The sequence below is a fragment of the Onychomys torridus genome, chromosome 1 (genome assembly GCF_903995425.1).
Source record: "Onychomys torridus chromosome 1, mOncTor1.1, whole genome shotgun sequence".
In the NCBI taxonomy this organism is placed as follows: domain Eukaryota; kingdom Metazoa; phylum Chordata; class Mammalia; order Rodentia; family Cricetidae; genus Onychomys; species Onychomys torridus.
The window spans coordinates 133,984,891-134,003,571 of record NC_050443.1 but is presented as its reverse complement, the minus strand read 5'-3'; positions in this window follow the sequence as shown (position 1 = coordinate 134,003,571).

The following is an 18,681-nucleotide window of genomic DNA, read 5'->3' as shown; positions in this document are numbered from 1 at the left end:
AAGTCACCCCTGTCACTGTAAACCAGTGGTTCTCAACCTTCCTAATGTTTCAGCCTTTAATGTAGTTCCTCATGTTGTGGTGATTCCACTACCATAAAATCATTCTCATTACTACTTCATAACTCTAAATTCTCTATTGTTATTAATTGTAATATAAATGTCTGATGCAGGATATTTGATATATGACCTCTGTGAAAGGGTCAATTGGCCCCTTAAGGGCTTGTGACCCATGGGTTGATAATCATTGCTATAAACCATTCTGTTTAGAATTACCTTATTTATTCATTCATATTATTTATGTTTTTGTATTTTTGTCTTGCCAGATTACAATAAAAGCTCCACGAATGTAGGAAGGAGATTGCCTTGGTCATCACTGTTACAACCAAAACTCAGAGCTATGCCTCGAGTAGACTAGGTACTCAATGACTATTTAGTGAGAATGGTTGATCCATAGAATGTGTAAGTATTTGAAACAATTTGTAAATAGGAAACCATAAACCTGAAGCCAGAATTTGGATTATTGTTCTGTGCTAAGTTCTACGTAAGCATCTGCAAAGTGAATTAGGGCTGTATAGAGTACAGCCTTAAGCTTTAGTGGCTTCTCAATAATTTTTCCTTAAGATATATTTATTCTTATTTTATGTGTGAATCTCTTGTCTGCATATGTGTATGCACCATGTATGTGCAGTGCCTGAGGAAGCCAGAAGAAGGAATTAGATCCTCTGAAACTGGAGTTTTAGACAGTTGATTGTCACCACGAGAGTGCCGGGAACTGAATTCATGTCCTGTGCAAAAGCAGCCAATGTTCTTAACCACTGAACCATCTCTCCAGCTGCATGTAAATAATCTTGTCTTAGTTAATGAGCACTCCTAATGCAAAGTGGTCTTCTCAAAGGGCCTTGTGATCAGTTCTTTATATTACATGGGAACAGGACATTACCATCTTTTGCTCCCAGACAATTAAATTTGGAGAGAAGGCATACTGGTTCTTTGAAAACCTCGCTTGGAAGAAATACTTGTAATTTCTATCTACATTTTATTGATGAGAGCTTGCCTACCATCTTATAATAAGTAATGTAGTTGGAAGTTTTCCTGTGTCCTACCTGGTTCCATGGCCACTCAGACCTAAATAAACACACAGAGGCTTATATTATTGTTAAACTATGACTATGGCAGGCTTCTTGCTAGCTAGCTCTTATATCTTAAATTAACCCATTTCTATACCTTGCCATGTGGCTTAGGCTTACCCTTACTTTATATCTTGCTTCTCCTGGTGGCAGCTATCAGCATCTCTCTTGGCCTTCTTTCTGTCTCTCTGTTTGGAATTCCTGCCTGCCTCTAAGCTACCTTGCCATCAGCCACACATATTCACAGCATATAGAAAGCCATCCTCCATCAAAGCAATGAGTCAAACCCTTAGAAAAAAATTGAAATGATTATTGGCAGCCTCTCTTCATTATGTGGTTATTTGTTTCTGCAAGTTGATTGACAGATGTTGCCTCAAACCAGAAACTAAGCTTAATGAATCTATATCTTGATTCTTTGTGTGTGTATATATGCATGCATATGTGGTATATTAATGTGTGTATTTGTGTGTGAGTGACCACGGGTGTGTCTATGTGGATAAGGAGGCCAGAGACCTATGTCAGGCATCTTTCTCAATTGCTTTCCACCTTATTTTTTGAGGTGGTATCTCTCACTGCACTTGAAGCCCACCCATTTGGCAAGGAAGCTGCAAACATTTCCCTGTCAATACCTTCCCAGTGATATCACAATTGTGTAGTACTGCACTTAGTCTTTTAAAATATGTATACTGGGGATTAGAACTCAGATCCTCATAGTTAAGTCATCTCCCCAACCTTTTATTTTAAATCTTTACTTTAATAAAGGTATTTAAACCATAATAGAATTCATAGAATTTAGATTACTTTTCATAAAATATTAGTAAGGTGTTAGTGCCACAAATCAGTGTCAGGTTTCTGACCTTAGGTATGAGTACATTCAAGAGTAAAAGTGAGGCTAGAATATTTTCATCCTGAATTGAGTGAATATTATGGTTAATATAAAGTGTGTGTATGTGTGTGTGTGTGTGTGTGTGTGTGTGTGTGTGAGAGAGAGAGAGAGAGAGAGAGAGAGAGAGAGAGAAAGAGAGAAAGAGAGAGATTAATCATTAATCGAAGAAGAAGACATTATGTAATTGAGAGGGAGAGGGGAGTGAGGGAACATGGAAGAAATTGGAAGGTGGAAGAGTGGGGGGGAATTATATAAAAAGAGTACTCATGTATGAAGTTCTGTAAAAAAATAATAAAGAATAAAATGTTAATTTTCATCTTAATAGAATCTATAGTCATCTAGGAGATGGGTCTCTGGGTATGCCTGTAGGACATTATCATGATTGCTCGTTGAAGAAGGTGCCAGCTCTGCTCACTGTGTTGACACCATACCTGAGGCAAGGCATCCTGGACTGTGAGAGAGTGGAGGAAGTGAGCTGAGCTCTGGAACAAGTTCACTTATTGCTCTCTTCCCCTAACTGGGGCTGTAAAGCAGATGTGGCCAGTGGCTTCAAGCTCCTGTTGCCATGATAGACTGTAACCTGAAACTGTGAACAGAAAAATCGCCTCTCTTCCCAAGGTCATTGTTGCCAGTGTATTTATTACAGCAACGGAAAAGAAAACAGAAACAGTGAATATGACACTTTGTTTAGAAAACGTCAGTGGAATAAGAAAGGCTGTGCAGTTAGAAGAAAACTCTGTAATATACAAATGAGTCATGAGAATCACCCAGGAGAATCCATACATGCAACATTGTTGGAATTATTCTAGAGTCTTTTATATTTGTAGCTCATTATAGAACCAATAATAATGTTAATTTAGCAGAGGAGTTGATTTTTATAGTGTGACTGTGGGGTGTAGAGGAAGGCATGCAATTTATGGGAAGACCGGGTCTTTGTTCATATTCTAGCTATGCATATTTGTTCCTATCCAAGTGGTTCAGCCTCTATTAATTAATTTGCTCATCTGTAAGTGGCTAAAGGAAGGGGATGGACCGATTGAACCAGTGGTTTGGTCTTCCTAGGCACACAATAAATGCTCCATTGATGACAATTTTTAATTGCTCTTTCTTTTAAACAAGTGTTTAAAAGACATATATATATATATATATATATATATATATATATATATATATATATATATATTATTGTTAAAATAATATAAAGCCAGTCTTTACAAAGGCTCCCTCTCTTTTGGAATATTTTCTGTTGCCTGGAGAATAAGTTTGGATGTGGTTTGTGCATCATGATTTGAGTCTTATGTCCAGGACTCTAGCTGAGTCTCCATCAGAGGACTTTGTATCTGGGATTCCTGCATACATTTCTTTCATGTGTCACTAAAAAGCTCTGTAATAAAGATAGGAAAGATACTGTCCTAATGTTGTCTCCATATATCAGAATCTAAATACCCACTGAGAGTGTCTTGAGTAAAGACCTAGACAATGATCTGGAAGTTAGTATGTAAAAACCATGTTATTACCAATAAAGTTCAGCTACTTTTATTTTAGTTACGCTGTCTAAAAAAACCTTATGTATTATGAACTAACAGGGTTCCTTACTACAAAGAATCTACTTTCATAAATGGATTCATGACAGAGGTTGGTAAAGGCAGAGCCACAGATGTGATAACAGGATCTCAGGACTTATCAATGTCGTCATCCTTCCAGAATCTCATTTTTGCAAGCCTGACCATGATGATCCTTTATTTTAAAGCTAGCGCTTCACCACTGAGTTAAAACGCACGAATAATTTATGAGCTCCCAGTACATTATTTTTTACTCAAGGCATTGTCTATGCATGATATTGCAGCATTTGATAGCTGGTTAACCCAGGAAGATACCCTTCTGTATCATGATTTAGATGGAGGCAACTTCCATCTCTAATGCTGTAAGCACTTTTGTCTGTTACTGGTAGAATGGATACATATGAGGACTCTTAATTTAGTTCTAATGTGGACTACATGGGAAAAGCTACAGGGGTTCTATTTAGTTGGTAGTAAACAACTTTGGAATCAATGTGTTTTTCTTTTCTGAAGACTTGCTTAGTGCATTGGAAAAAAATTCTATTAGTTTGCCTCATTTAGTAGTCACCAAGCAGCCTGACACGTGAGCCAGTGGCATCCATTAAGGCCAGTGTGACTCTTTGCAGCAAACTGAACCAAGGCATCTGAATTCAACCCCAGTGGCATCATTCAGCAGGCCAGACAGAGCCATGATTTAGGATATTCCCAACATTTTATGGCAATTTGTTTCATTTGCCGCAGGCCGATAACGATGCAAATTGCCATAAAGTGGGATAATCAGGCAGTAGAAGTGTCATAAAACTGCAGGGGAAACAAATTTCCATCTTGGAACTTTGCATGCCGATGAACATGGGGAAGAGTAAATGTGGACCTGGCTTTGCCAATGTTCTCTGGTTGCCAAAGTCTATGCCAAGCAGAAATGATTCCATTTTGTCAATTTGTACTCATTTCAAGCTAAGCAGCAGTGGTGGAAGTGGACCTGAAAATATGAGGAAGCACTGGGCCAAAGATTTTTTCAGATGCATGGCCTCTGCTACCAGTAGTGGCCCAGAGCGGGAAGGCCAAATGTATGCCATTAGACAGACAGAGGGCAAATGGAAGGACTTTAATGTCCTCTTAAATGTCATAGCACTGCTCTTGATACATTTTTGGGATTGTGTCTCTGTCTCTCTTGCCATGAAAGGCTTGTGCCACAGTGAGAAACAACAAGCTGAAAGTAGCAAGGTTAGGGCATGGCTCTTCCATCTCTGCTGAGAGTTGGAATGAGATTGACATGAAAGCCCCCATGCTCACAAAGCCGTTGATTGCCCTTCATCAAATGAATGGAACGTTCTCTTCAATGGCTCAATAACAACTCTCTTTGTCTTCCTGCCTCTTCATTTCTATTTTTTCTAGCTCATGGCTCATTGGCTTGTGTCAGGAATCACGAGTCATCTCTGGAAAACCCATGATGTCTGGAGCTTTCAGGTCTTACTCTGTTGCTGATAATGGGTTGTTTTCTGTACCTTTTATGTTACTGTTGCCCATTTTGTTCCCGGGTTTGTAATATTATTGCATTAGTGCCATTGGCTTGACAGTTCCCTGAGGATACATTCCATACCTTGGCTTCTGCTAAGTGAACTCTTGACAGATATCTCAATAACATAGCAATCTTTTGCCAAGCTTTTGGTGTAAGACTTAAAATTATTTTCTCCTTTAAAAATGTAAAATATAACCCAGGAAGAGCATCTCTAAATGTCCTCTGATTTGATTTCATAAACCAAATTTCTCATGAGCTCCGGATGAGCAAGATAATTTCCCAGTCGTGGTACTGCTGTATCCCAAGTCACCAAACACTGAAGCTGGTGGACGGTGCTCTCCTGAGTGCAATAGATTATTTTTCTATTTTTAATTAAGATGTGAACAGCATGCTGCAAGATATTGAGTGAATTTGCTCCCTTTCTACCAGAAGACAAGCTCCTTTGGGCTATATATTCTGAAGGTGTTGTCTTACAGAATATATAGAGACCAGGTTCTTCATAATGTAGAAATTTCATAAAATAGAAATTTACATTGGCAAAAATCTGAGCAAATGAAAAATTATATCTAGGATACAGAAAAATAAACCCACTAGAAATTCTTACAGTGTTGGTGAAGGGACTGAGTACAATATACCGTAGAACTCTTACATAGGAATTATCCTTAATTATTTTAATTAATTAATTTTTACTTTAATATTAATTGATAATCTTTAGTGTGTGTGTGTGTGTGTGTGTGTGTGTGTGTGTGTGTGTGTGTGTGTTGTGCATGACTGTTGAGGTCACAGGACAACTTGTGGAGTCAATTCTCTCCTTCCATCTCTCCATGGCTTTGGAGGACTGAACTCAGGTCTTAGGCTTATGTGGTAAGCACTTAACCTACTGAGTGAGCCTGCTCACCAGCCCTGAGACAGGTACTTCTTGAGCAGTATGTCCACGATCTCTCCAAAGCTAAAGTGCAAAGAGCCACTGTGTGCCTTTCGTGATCTCTTTCAGTGTGTTTTCAACCCTGATACTCTTCTCCTCCCAAACTCTCTACTGCCTTTGGGCCCCTAACTTTTATTTATTTATTTTATTTCTCTAGAAGTTATTCTATGAGAGGAACTTCCCTCTTCTGTTCCCACCCATAAGCACTTATTCACGGTCATTATAATACTAGCTGACTGAGGAAACCCAGTTGTTTCAGGTTGAAAAGGAAGTGATATAAATTGTATATTCCCAAAGAATTTTTGTATGGGAAGCAGTTTTTTTTTCTATTTTTAAGTATGACATTTTAAAAGTTTTATTTTTAATTTATTTTATTTTAATAACATTTTATGCAATATATTTTGACCATGTTTTCCTCCCCCACATCAAACTCCTCCCATATCTTTTTTAGCTCCATAACTACCCAGCTTCATCTTATCCCTTTCTCAAAACAACAACAAAAACAACAAAAATTCCCCCCAAACAAAAAACAACAAAAACTAAAAATTAAAACAAAATAAGACAAAAAAAAATCCAATAAGACATGCGGTATAACAGTCTTGGTCACAGAGTTCTGGTGAGATATGACCTTCTCTAATGTATAGAATCTGGACTGGAAAAGGCGTTTCCAGAGGAAGTATGAGACATGGTCATCAGCAGCTCTATCCTCAAGTTTCTTATCCATCGTGCTTGAAAAATTCACTGACATCCAACATGCTTTTTCTAACTTGCCCTACCTCAAGATAGTAACTCTCTGGAGGGAAAGTGCCACGTTCTATGGGGATTCCTTCTTTTGTTGACCTGCAATGGGGAAATAGGATAGTAATTAATGTTACACTCTCTGCCTCACCCTCATTCCATTTTTATAAGAGCCTGGTATTTAAGGGTTCAAGTATCTTGTTCATTTGGATTAAATAGACTGTTTCAAAGCACTCAGACACTATACATACCACCTGGAACTTTGCAAAAGGGAAGTGAGAAGGACCCAGGTGATAGGAGTGATTCTGTCCAGTCAGTGTGATCCAAGAAAAAGAATATGAGTCCCAGAGTAATGTCAAAATAAAAGTACAGAACTAGATGATACTGGCCGAACACTGGGAGAGTCCATGAAAAGGAAAATGTCTGAAATTCTGTTTGATACATTGACTGTTTCTGAAAGGACACAAACATAGGGATGTCTTGACATTGGACCTGGGAACTGGATAGGGCCTAGAGTGAAACTCACTTTGCACTGAAGATTGTTTTACTTCTTGTCTTTTAATTTTTATTTATTTATCATTAAATTTATTATTTATTTTATGTGTACAGGTGTTTTATCTGCATAGATGCTTATACATCATGTGTGTGCCTGGTGACCAAGGAAGCCAGTAGAGGGTGTTATATACCTTGGAACTAGAGTTACAGATAGTTGTTAACTTCTGAGCCTCTGTCCAGCAAGATTTTTCTAAAAATAGAGGCCAGTGTAAACATGATTCAGCATCATTGTGTCTTATGAATTAAAGTGAGAAAATTTTATTCTTGTGAATTTAAGGGAGAAAAAAAGAAATGGCACTTCTTCATGATGAGGAAGCTGCACATACATGGTCAGAGGCACACAGCAGAAGGGTCTTCTTAGTAGCAGAAAAGGAAAAGCAATGCACTAAAAGAATAAACGTTGTAGGGAGAGTGAGGAGGAATACCAGAAATGCATTTAAAAAGGAAGTCTGGATCATAGAGGGCTCATATAGCAGGGAGTTTAGAGTCTATTTGAAGTCACTAGGGGTGTGAGTGGACATCAAAGTCTTACAGGCAGCAGAGCAACCTTCTCTGATTTATGTTTCAGAAACATCATACTGCTGGGAATGTGGGGAGCAGATTTGGTCAAGGGCAAGTTTACTGCCTGGAAGGAAGAAGGAGTTTCTGACCTTGACTGATACTAAGACTATTTTGTAGCAGAGTTTCTTTTAAGGAGTGTGAAATTATATATATACATATATGTGTGTGTGTGTGTGTGTGTGTGTGTGTGTGTGTGTGTGTGTACATATTATCCTTGGTTTACTTACTCTGATCATCTGGCATCTTTGTATCCTGGCCATTGCTACATATAGTACAGAACAGACAGTTTTGCCTTGATGAATCTAATATATGCTAGTATTATGTATTAATTCATCAAATATTTATTAAATACTTGCTGTGTTAGTCCTGTTCTTGATGGTGGAGAGAAAGTCATGAATAAAAGGGTTTCCCCAAATCTACAGAAAATATTAAACAAAGTAATGTGATGTGCTTCAATGCAATGAACTGAAAGAGACAGGGGAATGTGACTGGCCATGGATTGAATCTGGGTGAGAATGTTAGATAAGGTGATTGCAGAAGGAGTCTCTGTGGGGGTGAGCTCTGAATTGAGATGACAGAGGCAAGTGTCTTTATACAAGAGGGATAAGCCATGAATTATTTTATAGGGAAGTTGGTGTGTGCAGCATGAATGCAGTCAGCAAGGGGGAGGACTGTACCAGATGAGGTCACAAAGGTAGAGGAATGGAAGTACCAGTCTCCAAGGTATTGCTGTGGGGTAGATTGCAAAGAAATCATCATGGCTAATCATAGAGGGAAATAAACTGGAGTGAAATTAGAGGGGCTTGTATATGTCAAATTTATTTATTTATTTTTTATGTAAACTTTACCTTAGCCATGGCAACAGTGACAGAATTTGATGAATTCTGGAGGTGGGACCTATAGGACTTGCTGATGAATTGGATGTAGAGGTGAGAAAAATAAATCAATAATGAGGATTTGTTTTTCTGCTTAGCCAAATGTGAAATTTTGAGGATATGGGACAATTAATTGGATAGAGAATGAAGAGTTCTGTTTTTTCCACATCAGCCTGAAGTGCTTGCTAGTCTTCAAGTGAAGGTGTAAAGTATGGAGTTGTGTTCATGAGTGTGGAGCTCAATGGTGAGACAAAGGCTGGAGACAGGAACCTAAGAGTTACTGATGCTAAACTGACTTAAGTAGCTGCTCACAAGGAATCTCTTTGGTCAAGTGGTGGGAGTCTCCATTAACTCCCTCAGCAACATGCTGTTTGACATTCAGAATATATGAGGTACTTGCTTATTGACGACCCACGCTAGAATGTCACTGTGCATTCAGAACAATGTGTCAGTTCTGCATGCTTTGGTTGCTCCCTACCTAAGGTGTATTTTCTCTTTTCCTTGTAAAGCTCTCAAAGTGCACATATAGACAAGGTGATGGAGAATCATCTCACTTTTTTGTTTAGTCAATATGTGTTCTTTGTTACATAGTTAAGAAGAATACTCCTGTTTTCTTCCTCCTTTTATGTGGAGAAACTACTGGCTCTTAAAGGGAATTAAATGACTAGACCTGAGCCCTACTAGATGCTTTTAAAAGTACTGAACTCGGAAATTGTGAGTCATATTAAGATTATTTCTTTTTCAGTAACAAAATGTTCTGGATTGACACACCTGAACCTGCATCATGGGGAAAAGTCACATCACAGAAGGGAGCTAATCTGAAATTGTGTCTTGATATTAATTCTGTTTTCTGTGCTGGAATAAACCATGTGGTTATAGAAAAGTTGGTTTATGCACCTTGTAATGTGTGGTCATGTGATGTGTAATGATGTTTTTGTCAGTGATGAACTTCATTTTGGATGATCACAGAAGGTTACAATGCAAGTGAAGAAACCTGTTCTAGCAGTTTTGCCTTATAATTCTTTGTGTTGGAGGTGGTACTAGTGTGAATAAACCTATAGGCTAACAGCTGCATAAAAGAATAACGCACAATTATATTCAGTGTGTAAGACTTAATAATGCACAATTACGTTACTAGTTCACATATTCACTGTATTCCTTATCATTATTCTATAAAACACTGCTTCTAAAAATTAGTTTAAAACAATGTGCTGTATGATGAAGCCTCACAAATCTGTGTTTCCTGTGCCTATGGCTCATGCTGAGGTCAGGTCCAGTGACCGATAAGGTCATGCATGAACTCACTGAAGCTCTTATGCAGAGGGAATCATCTAATAATGCATTCCTCATGTGTCACCACCATGTGTAACCATAGAGAAAAATACCATCTAGTGTTGGTTCCAGAACTGGTCTCAAGTTGTAAATCCTTGTCCTTCTGCCTGCTGAGTGCTTGGTGAAGAATGTGGCTGTGTTCTATCCTTGTCCTGAGAGCCTGTCAGAGGCTAAATTAAAAAATAATGAGCTAATTTATTTGGCAGAGGAGATTTAAGACAGACTAATATAGACACTGTTGCATGGTTATTAGTAATCATTATTATACAGTTCTACAATGAAAAACAGAAAGTGGAGAACAAAGAAATACAAATACTTAGTTTAGGGAGTAAAAGGACACCCCTAAGCTTAATGTTATAGCTATGGCTTTCACTGAAAGACAGGCTGCAATTCTTAGGGAGAGTAGCACCATTAAGGAGGGGCCAAGTCTGCACTGGGATAAAAGGAAGGATGCCCCATCTGGCTAAGATTCCATCTTGTTAAAGGAAAAGCTCAAAGAAATTATCAAGAGTTGTTGCAAATATAATTTAGGTGAGGTGGGAGGAGGGTGCAGTTTTATCCAAAGCAGTTAGCCCAACTTGGCATTGTCATTCATGAGGTTCTATCTTTAGAGCCATGAAAGATAAACAAGTAAAGAGACTGTGGAATCTTCCTCTACAGTTAAGGAGAGCTGCTGAGACCAGGCTTTGGATGGGTGGGGGCAGTTCCTGAATGAAAGACCCTAGAGGGCAAAAGTCTCTGATAGGCTGCTGTGTGAAGCTGTGAAAGTGAAGCCTGGATTACACTGTAGGTCCCCAAAATGTTGGACATTCCAGAGCCATGGAATATATGCCAAGGAGAGCACACACAAAGAATGGAAACATAGACAGAGAGAGAGAGAGAGAGAGAGAGAGAGAGAGAGAGAGAGAGAGAGAGAGAGAATGACATCAGACATGGAGTTACAGGATTTGATGTTTGCTATGCTAGGTTTTGGTCTTGCTTTGGTCCCGTATTTTCTCATATGTCCCATTCTTCCTTTCAGTTGATAGTGTATATTTTGTGTTATTGTATGTTTGAAATACATAATTTTCATTTTGGTTTTACATGTGGTTATAATTAAGAGATTGCTTAGAGTCTCAGAAGACTTCGTACGTTTTAAACCGTATTTAGACTGTATGGACTTTTGAAGTTGAACTAATTAGATTTTACATTATGATATGGCCATGGGACTGTAAGTGCTAGAGAGTAGAATGTGGTAGTTTAAATGAGATGTCTTCCATAAGTCTCATTTGGATACTTGGTCCCCATTGTTGCTGCTTCTTAGGGAGGCTTGGAAGCTGTGTTCTTGCTGATGAAAATTCATGACCTGGGAGTGGGCTTTAAAGTCTCAAAAGCCATGTGACCTATCCAGTTAGCTTTTTCTGCCTCCTCTTTGTGACTTGAGATTTGAGCGTGTGAAACCAAAACAGGAGCCACACTGTTATGCATTGTTGTTAAGACCCTGTATGGTTCTGTTTCCTAAGCCTAATGTACTAGGGTTTTTTTTTTTTTTTTTCTGCAATGGCAATTGGAAGGCCACAGAGCCATTCAATAAATCTCACCCCAGACATTTATTGTGGGGGAGGGGGCATATACAAAGGCTGCCTCCAAGCAAGGATGGAGGAGAAAGAGAGCAGGCTGTGAAGTCATGCGCTTTATAAAGGGGTATAGTGCATGCTATGTGTTTATTGACCCCTTGCCAGTGGTGGTACTCAACAACTGATGGGGACTAGATATTCTTAAAGCTGACAAAGGTGGTCTTTGCCTCTCCTTCCAAGAGGAATGCTGCTTCTATGTTAATCCATCAGGTATACTAAAAAATAAATTCAATAACTTCAAACAGCACTCCAAAAACATAAGGAACAACTTGCCTCCAGCCTCCAGAATATGCAACTTGTGGCATTTGTGTTATATTTGATGGCTAGTGATGATATGGCTGCTGGTGCAGAGTTGCTGAAGGCAGTCTGGGGCACATACGGTTCTAGAATGTGGTTTGTCCTCTGATTACCAATATTCCTCCCTCTTATTTATTATAAGGAAATATTTAGGCATGGCTGGTGAGGCAGGAATGGGGGCGCCATGCTCTTTAGACTGCTTCCTGTTGTCTGGGGCCATTGATAGCTTTGAGGCACTGTTGATTCTCACCTCCAGGACATATTTATTATTCATGCATCTCTGGCTCTATGGCTAGCGGTTGGTATTCCTCCTGTGACAATACCTGATTAATTATTTGGTTAGAAATGTTTTGCATTTATCATTGGAGAATTATAGAGAAGACATTGATAAAGCAGGGTGCAATTAGTAAAAGCAGGATAATGAGAAGGAAGGAGTCAGGAAGGGCAGTATCCACTTCCATATGGGATTCTCAAAGGCGCAGGGGCTGGAGGCATCAAGATGTTCATTACATTTTTTGGAGGTCTGTTTGAAGTTGTTGGATTTTGTTTTTTACTATACTCTATTGACTGACATAAGCAGCATTCATCTTGGAGGAAGAGGCAAAGGCCATCTTTTTTAGCTGTAAGACGATCTAGTCCCTGTCGATTTTGAAGTTTCACCACTGCCAAGAGTTAATTTGTCCTTGAAGGGTGAGTATGGTTTGAGCCACCTGTTGGAAGTCCTAGATGAATTGGGAAGAAAACTGGTGATACAAAGTCAGAGAGGTAGTCAGTCCTTCTGCCCTGGTGGTGACACCCACAGTTATTCCTGTGACATCCAGAAGGGGCAGGATTTGAACTGTCCTTTTATTATGTTGGGCAGTTATTAAGTCCACAACTGGAGTCAGTAGGGGCTCTTCTTCATGCATCACCCTAAACTTGGGAAAGATAAATACTAGCGTGTAAACTCCTGACCAACTGGCAGATAGGCAATGATGAGTATGGTAGACTTGAGTAACACAAAGAATGGAGGTGGTGTGGATGGTAGGGCGCTGGGACTAAGGTGGGGTATTAAAGGTGAGGGTTTTGTTATAGTCTAAGAAAAATTTAATTCACCTATAAAATGTGTCCCAGATGCCTTAAAGCAGTTTGCCATGCCAAAGAGGGTGATATGAAAAAGGTAGGGCCTTGGGGCAGTTGATAAGTGGTGAGGTAAGGTTATTTGACAGGCTATAGAAGAAGCTATAAGCAGCAGTTGTGAGTTTGTCCCAGGAGGAACACATAGCCAGCAATCCCCAAAGTGGCCAGCTTAGGTGACATTAAGAAACTGGAAGGCTGAGGTCAGAATCTGAAGCAGGAGATGAAATGACAGGTTTGTATTATTTAGAAGAGGGGACATTAAAGAGGTTATAACCTTGGAGGAATGATGAGTCACCTCCTTTATTTCTCCTATCTCCCGGGGTTGAGTAATCAGGATATATTTTCTCTGGATCTTAATCATGCTCACCTGGTGCCAGGGGCTGAAGAAATGATAGAGATTACTAACACCTGTTTCCCACCTGGGAGCCCACGGATCCCTTATATAGAGAGGAAGGGCCCCATTTCATCCATAGCGGAGGGACTTGGGGTGAGGATATGCAAAGGATACATGGTATTGGCAAGGCCTGTATGTGCAGCCTCCATAAATATATGGTCATTCTTTACAATAGTTTCTGTCTTGTCATACAAGAAGCAGGTGAAAAGGTCATGGATTGAAGGAGGAGGGGTGGATACAGGAGTGATGGGAACTGTAATTGACTCATGACAGCCTAGTATGGAACAATTTCACAACACTGTTTAGAAGGAGTGTTTGTTAGAAGTGGGGTGTCTTGAACCTCAAATCTCCATATGTGAGAGTTGCCCTGGACAGAAGTGGACAGGAGTGAAAGGAGGGAAAGTCTAATCCAGTAGAGTTGAATACAGCTGCCAGGGTAAAGCCTCATCCTTCTGGAACTGAGGACAAGGTGATTGATCTCAGTGTTCTCTGAAACAGAAGGGATAGAGTCATATTGGGGTTGATAAGTAGGAACGAAAGTTATCTTAAAAGAGTAAAGGGCTTGAGGTGGAATAGGTGAAGCCAATGAGGGATACCCTCAAGCTTAGCTATGGGGGTTACAAGTGTTAACTTGAGGGGGCCCTGCCATTTAGGGGAAAGAGCTGAGGGACATTGGTCTGGAGGGGAGAGAAGGACCTGATCCCCAGTGCTGATTGAGGATGAACAGGAGTTGGCATATGACTCAGGTAGATAGTGGTCAGTAAAGTTCCATAGGAGGGAGTGGAGAGTATGGGGGTGAGGAGGTGATCAGGAGAGGTGACGGTTTGGATAAAAGACTGGGGGTCAGAAGTGATATCCATAAATGAGCTCAAATAGTGAAATGGAAAGAGATGTCTTGGGGAGAGCTGATAGCCTGAGGAGGGCAAGTGGTAGGAGCTTTACCCAGTAAAGGGGAGGTTTTGTGAGTTTGACAAGAATATTTTTTTTAAGGAGCAGTTAGTTTGTTCTATCTTTCCTGAGAACTGGAGATAGTATGGGACATGGAAATGCCAAGGGATGTTGAGGGCTTTGGGAAATCTGGGAGGTGAATTCAGGACCATTGATTGTTGAACTGGAGGGAGGCAGGGACTCCAAAGCAGAGAATGATCTCCCAGAGGAGGTGGTTGGAAACTGCCTGAGCCATTTTGTTGGTGGTAGGAATGCCTCCACTCATCTTGACAAGGTGTCCATTAAGACCAGGAGGTACCTAATGCATTTGACTGTGGGGATGTGGAGAAAGTCAAGTTGTCAGTCAGTTCCAGGGAGAGAGCATCTGGCCTGCTGAGTTGGGGTCTTATATTTGACAGATTTTATAAGAGGCAGTAATAGCCCTTAAGAAAGTCAAATCCTCAAGGTTGGACTGCAGGTGTGCCTTAATAAAGTGAGACAAGTCTTGGATATTAGGATGAAAGAGCTGGTATAGATAGGACAGAATTTGTCGAGTGTCAGGAGGTGATAATGGGATGTGGGATGTAATGTATGGATGTCCTGTGCTGGGTGAGATGGGTCCAGGCCTCCAAGGGCCAGTAGCCCTAGCTGCCCAGGTGGCTTGATTATTTCCCTTTGAAATTGGAAATATTGGAATTGTTGATCTGGTGGGACCAGTATAGCCACGAGGAGATGGCTTATTTTTAACTAGCTCTTATAACAAATTAATCCATATTTTTAATCTAAGTTCTTCCATACACCCATTACCTCATGTCTATTTTGCCCATCCTGCTTCCTCTGTTCCTGGCTGGCTACTCTGCCTTTCCTCTTCCTAGAGCTCTCTCTGTCCAGAAGTCCCTGCTATTCCTCCTGCCTAGCTATTGGCCATTTAGCTTTTTATTGAACCAATCACAGTGCTGGATGTAGATCCATCATCATGCAGCTCTGACTGCATGCAGAGTGCAGCCCTGGTGGTGCTGGGGCCCACAGGGCCATAGGCAAGTGGCTTTTTTTGTGAATTCCTGGCCCACATTGGGCACCAAATGTAACATGAGTCTTAAAAGGTCGTATTAAATAAAAAACACAGAGCCACAAATTTGAGTTAAAGTCTTAAAGAGATCAGACAGCTATGGAACGCCACAAGCTAACCTTACCTCACTAACTCCACAGTTTTCAAGGAGAATGACTTCCTGTTTACCCAGGCTTATATGCCATACTTTTTTGCACTCTCATTGGCTCTTAGCCAAGCTATCTCATTTCCTCTTCCTACACAGCTCTGTCACTGTCTGTCTGTCTGTACAGACCTCTAGGTCTCTATGGTTGTTACTGGGATTAAAGGCCTGTGTCACCACTCTTGGCTCTGTTCCCAAATGTGGCCTTGAACACACAGAGATCCTGCCTGCTAAGGGATTAAGGGCGTGTGCTGCCTGACTTCTTTGTTTACTTAAAATGGCTGGCCTTTTCCTCATCTCCAGGCAAGATTTATTTATTAATGCACAAATAAAATATCACCACATTTCAGCACAAATAAAATACCATCACATTTAGGCTTGTTTTAAACTATATTTATAACAAATTAATCCATATTTTTAATCTATATTTTTCCATGCACCTATTACCTCATCTTTATTCTGCCCATCCTGCTTCCTTTGCATCTGGCTGGCTATTCTACCTTTCATCTTCCTAGAGCTCTCTCTGTCCAGAAGCCCCTGCTATACCTCCTGCCTAACTATTGGCCATTTAGCTTTTTATGAAACCAATCACAGTGACATATCTTTATACAGTATAATCAAATATCTCTCATCATTTCCCCCTTTTTGTCTAAAAAAAGGAAGGTTTTAACTCTACCATAGTAAAATTATATACAATAAGAACAATGATCAGGTAAGAATTACATTCACAATGTTCAGTCCATTTGCATTTGGCAAATTCAGAGAAAAGATTCTAATATATATCCTATCTTGATGAGCCCAAAGTTTAGTACCTATTTTACCTTCTATCATAACTAAGGAAAACTATAACTGTCAGTCTTCAACTCCATCAAAGACCCCAGAAGGATATAATATTACCTGAGTAAATAGCAAGTGCAGAGCAAGCAACTTCAAAAACTAAGAAATGACAGAGACATCTGGCTGCTTGAATAGTTACCCCAAGTTCATCTGCAATGTTGGGACATCTATCTTTGGCCTATAGGACTAGAATATCTGACAGGCTTTTCTGTGAAGCAGGATATTTAAAGAAGTTGTCTACCTTGTCTTGGAAAAGTTTGGCAGTCACTTTATTTTGTGTCCTGCTTGTCCAATTTGGACAACATACTGTCAGCAGTTGAGGCAAAAGCAGTTTCTTGCCCAGTGACTAACTTTTGTCACAAAGAAAGCAAACTCCATATGGAGGTTCTTCAATGCCCATCATCTTCTCTGAAGTAAGATTGGTGCTGCCAGAGCAGATGTGTCTCATTGTCATGAAATGCCTTATTTTATTAAAATATCTGAAATGCCATATTCTGTAGATCTCTGAAGTGTTTGAAAATTACTTGTCTATCTAAAATATATTTCTGTTTGACCTTGAAAACATACCTAATATAACTACAAGTTTGATTATAATAGGTGACTAGCTACTAGCCTGCATTTCTTTATTCTAAATAATTTGTAATAATAACTTTCAAAGACTATAAATTTACATTACTTTGTTAAGTGAGCTGCATAGGTACAGTTTCTTAAACAAGAGTAAAAACACATGTACAGTGCATTCTAACAAAAATAACCTTGAATTTGTATCAATATACAAAAATACCTTAAACATGGGTAGAAACATATGTACAGTATAACAAAAATGACCTTAAATTTTTATCAATATATATAATCCATATCAATGTAAGATATTTAAGACTAGTAGTTGCTTTTTAAGTTTGAAAGATTAATCTATCCTTTTATTCTATCATTTTTATGTACCCCTTTTTCTTTTCAGAATGAGATCCCTGAGTCAAATCTCCTTTGTTCTGCTTTTTTCCTGACCATTGCCAATAACAACTTGTAACCAACCCCTCTAAATGATGACAAAACCTATAACCCACTGAATGACCAAAACCTACCTACCCCACCTCTTGGGAAAGTGGGTATCATGTTCTCTAGACTGGTTCCTTTTGTCTGTGAGTAACTGTATCTTTATGGAACTCAAGAAAATTGAGATAATGGTCAAGTCTTGGAAAAACTAACCATAACATTTGTTGTTCAGTCTCTGTGTAATGGGAAAGTGCAAGGCTTATCTGAAGTCCTGGCTAGAATAGTCTGTGAGGCTGGACCATCTCAGTCAGCAGCTTTGAAGCTGTTCTGGACACAGAACTCTGGGGAAACTGCAAGGGAGGCACTCTGAGAGGCTAAATCACTTGGGACACTTGTTTTCATTGGTATCTGGTCCCCTTGTTCTGAAAACACACAAACTTTCAAGAGTAACACACATATCTGCATTAACATAAATATGAACTATGCATTGTACACAAGCTAGCCAAAGATGGTTTTTTGTTTTATGTATGATCAGGTAAAATACACATCACCTGTTGTGTAGTTTTTCTAGGTTTATTTCTTTATGTCTGTAGCTAGGATTTTCAGGGGGTCTCCCTGACCAAATCTGATCTCTGTCAGCATTGAATGAATCCATACCCTTTCATTTTCTGTGGAAACAAAAGAATAATCTTTTCCCCATTGCAACATATATTTTTGTTTGTTTGTTTGTTTTGAGACAGGGTCTCTCTGTGTAGCTTTGTGCCTTTCCTGGAACTCACTTGGTAGCCCAGGCTGGCCTCAAACTCGCAGAGATCTGCCTGGCTCTGCCTTCCGAGTGTTGGGATTAAAGGCATGTTCTACCACTGCCCAGCTGCAACATATTTTTTTTACTTCCATTTTGAAGTTATGACATTTAAAAATACATAGTTTGGTTTAATTTAGCCATTTCCACAATCCAATGTCTCTCAGCAGTTATTGTTTGCTCATGAGCAATCAAAAAATTCAAAGTCAACCAAACACCATGTGTATTTTCCAAAACTCTCTGTGAGTTTTTTCCATCTTTATGAGGATTATCCTTTTTGTGTTATTTTATTCTCTCTTTAAAGACTATCTTATTATTTATAAACTATTTTTTCTATGATGGTCTATATCTATTTTCTTTTCTTTTTTAAGTCTATGCAGATTTTTTAAACACACTGTAACCTGTTTA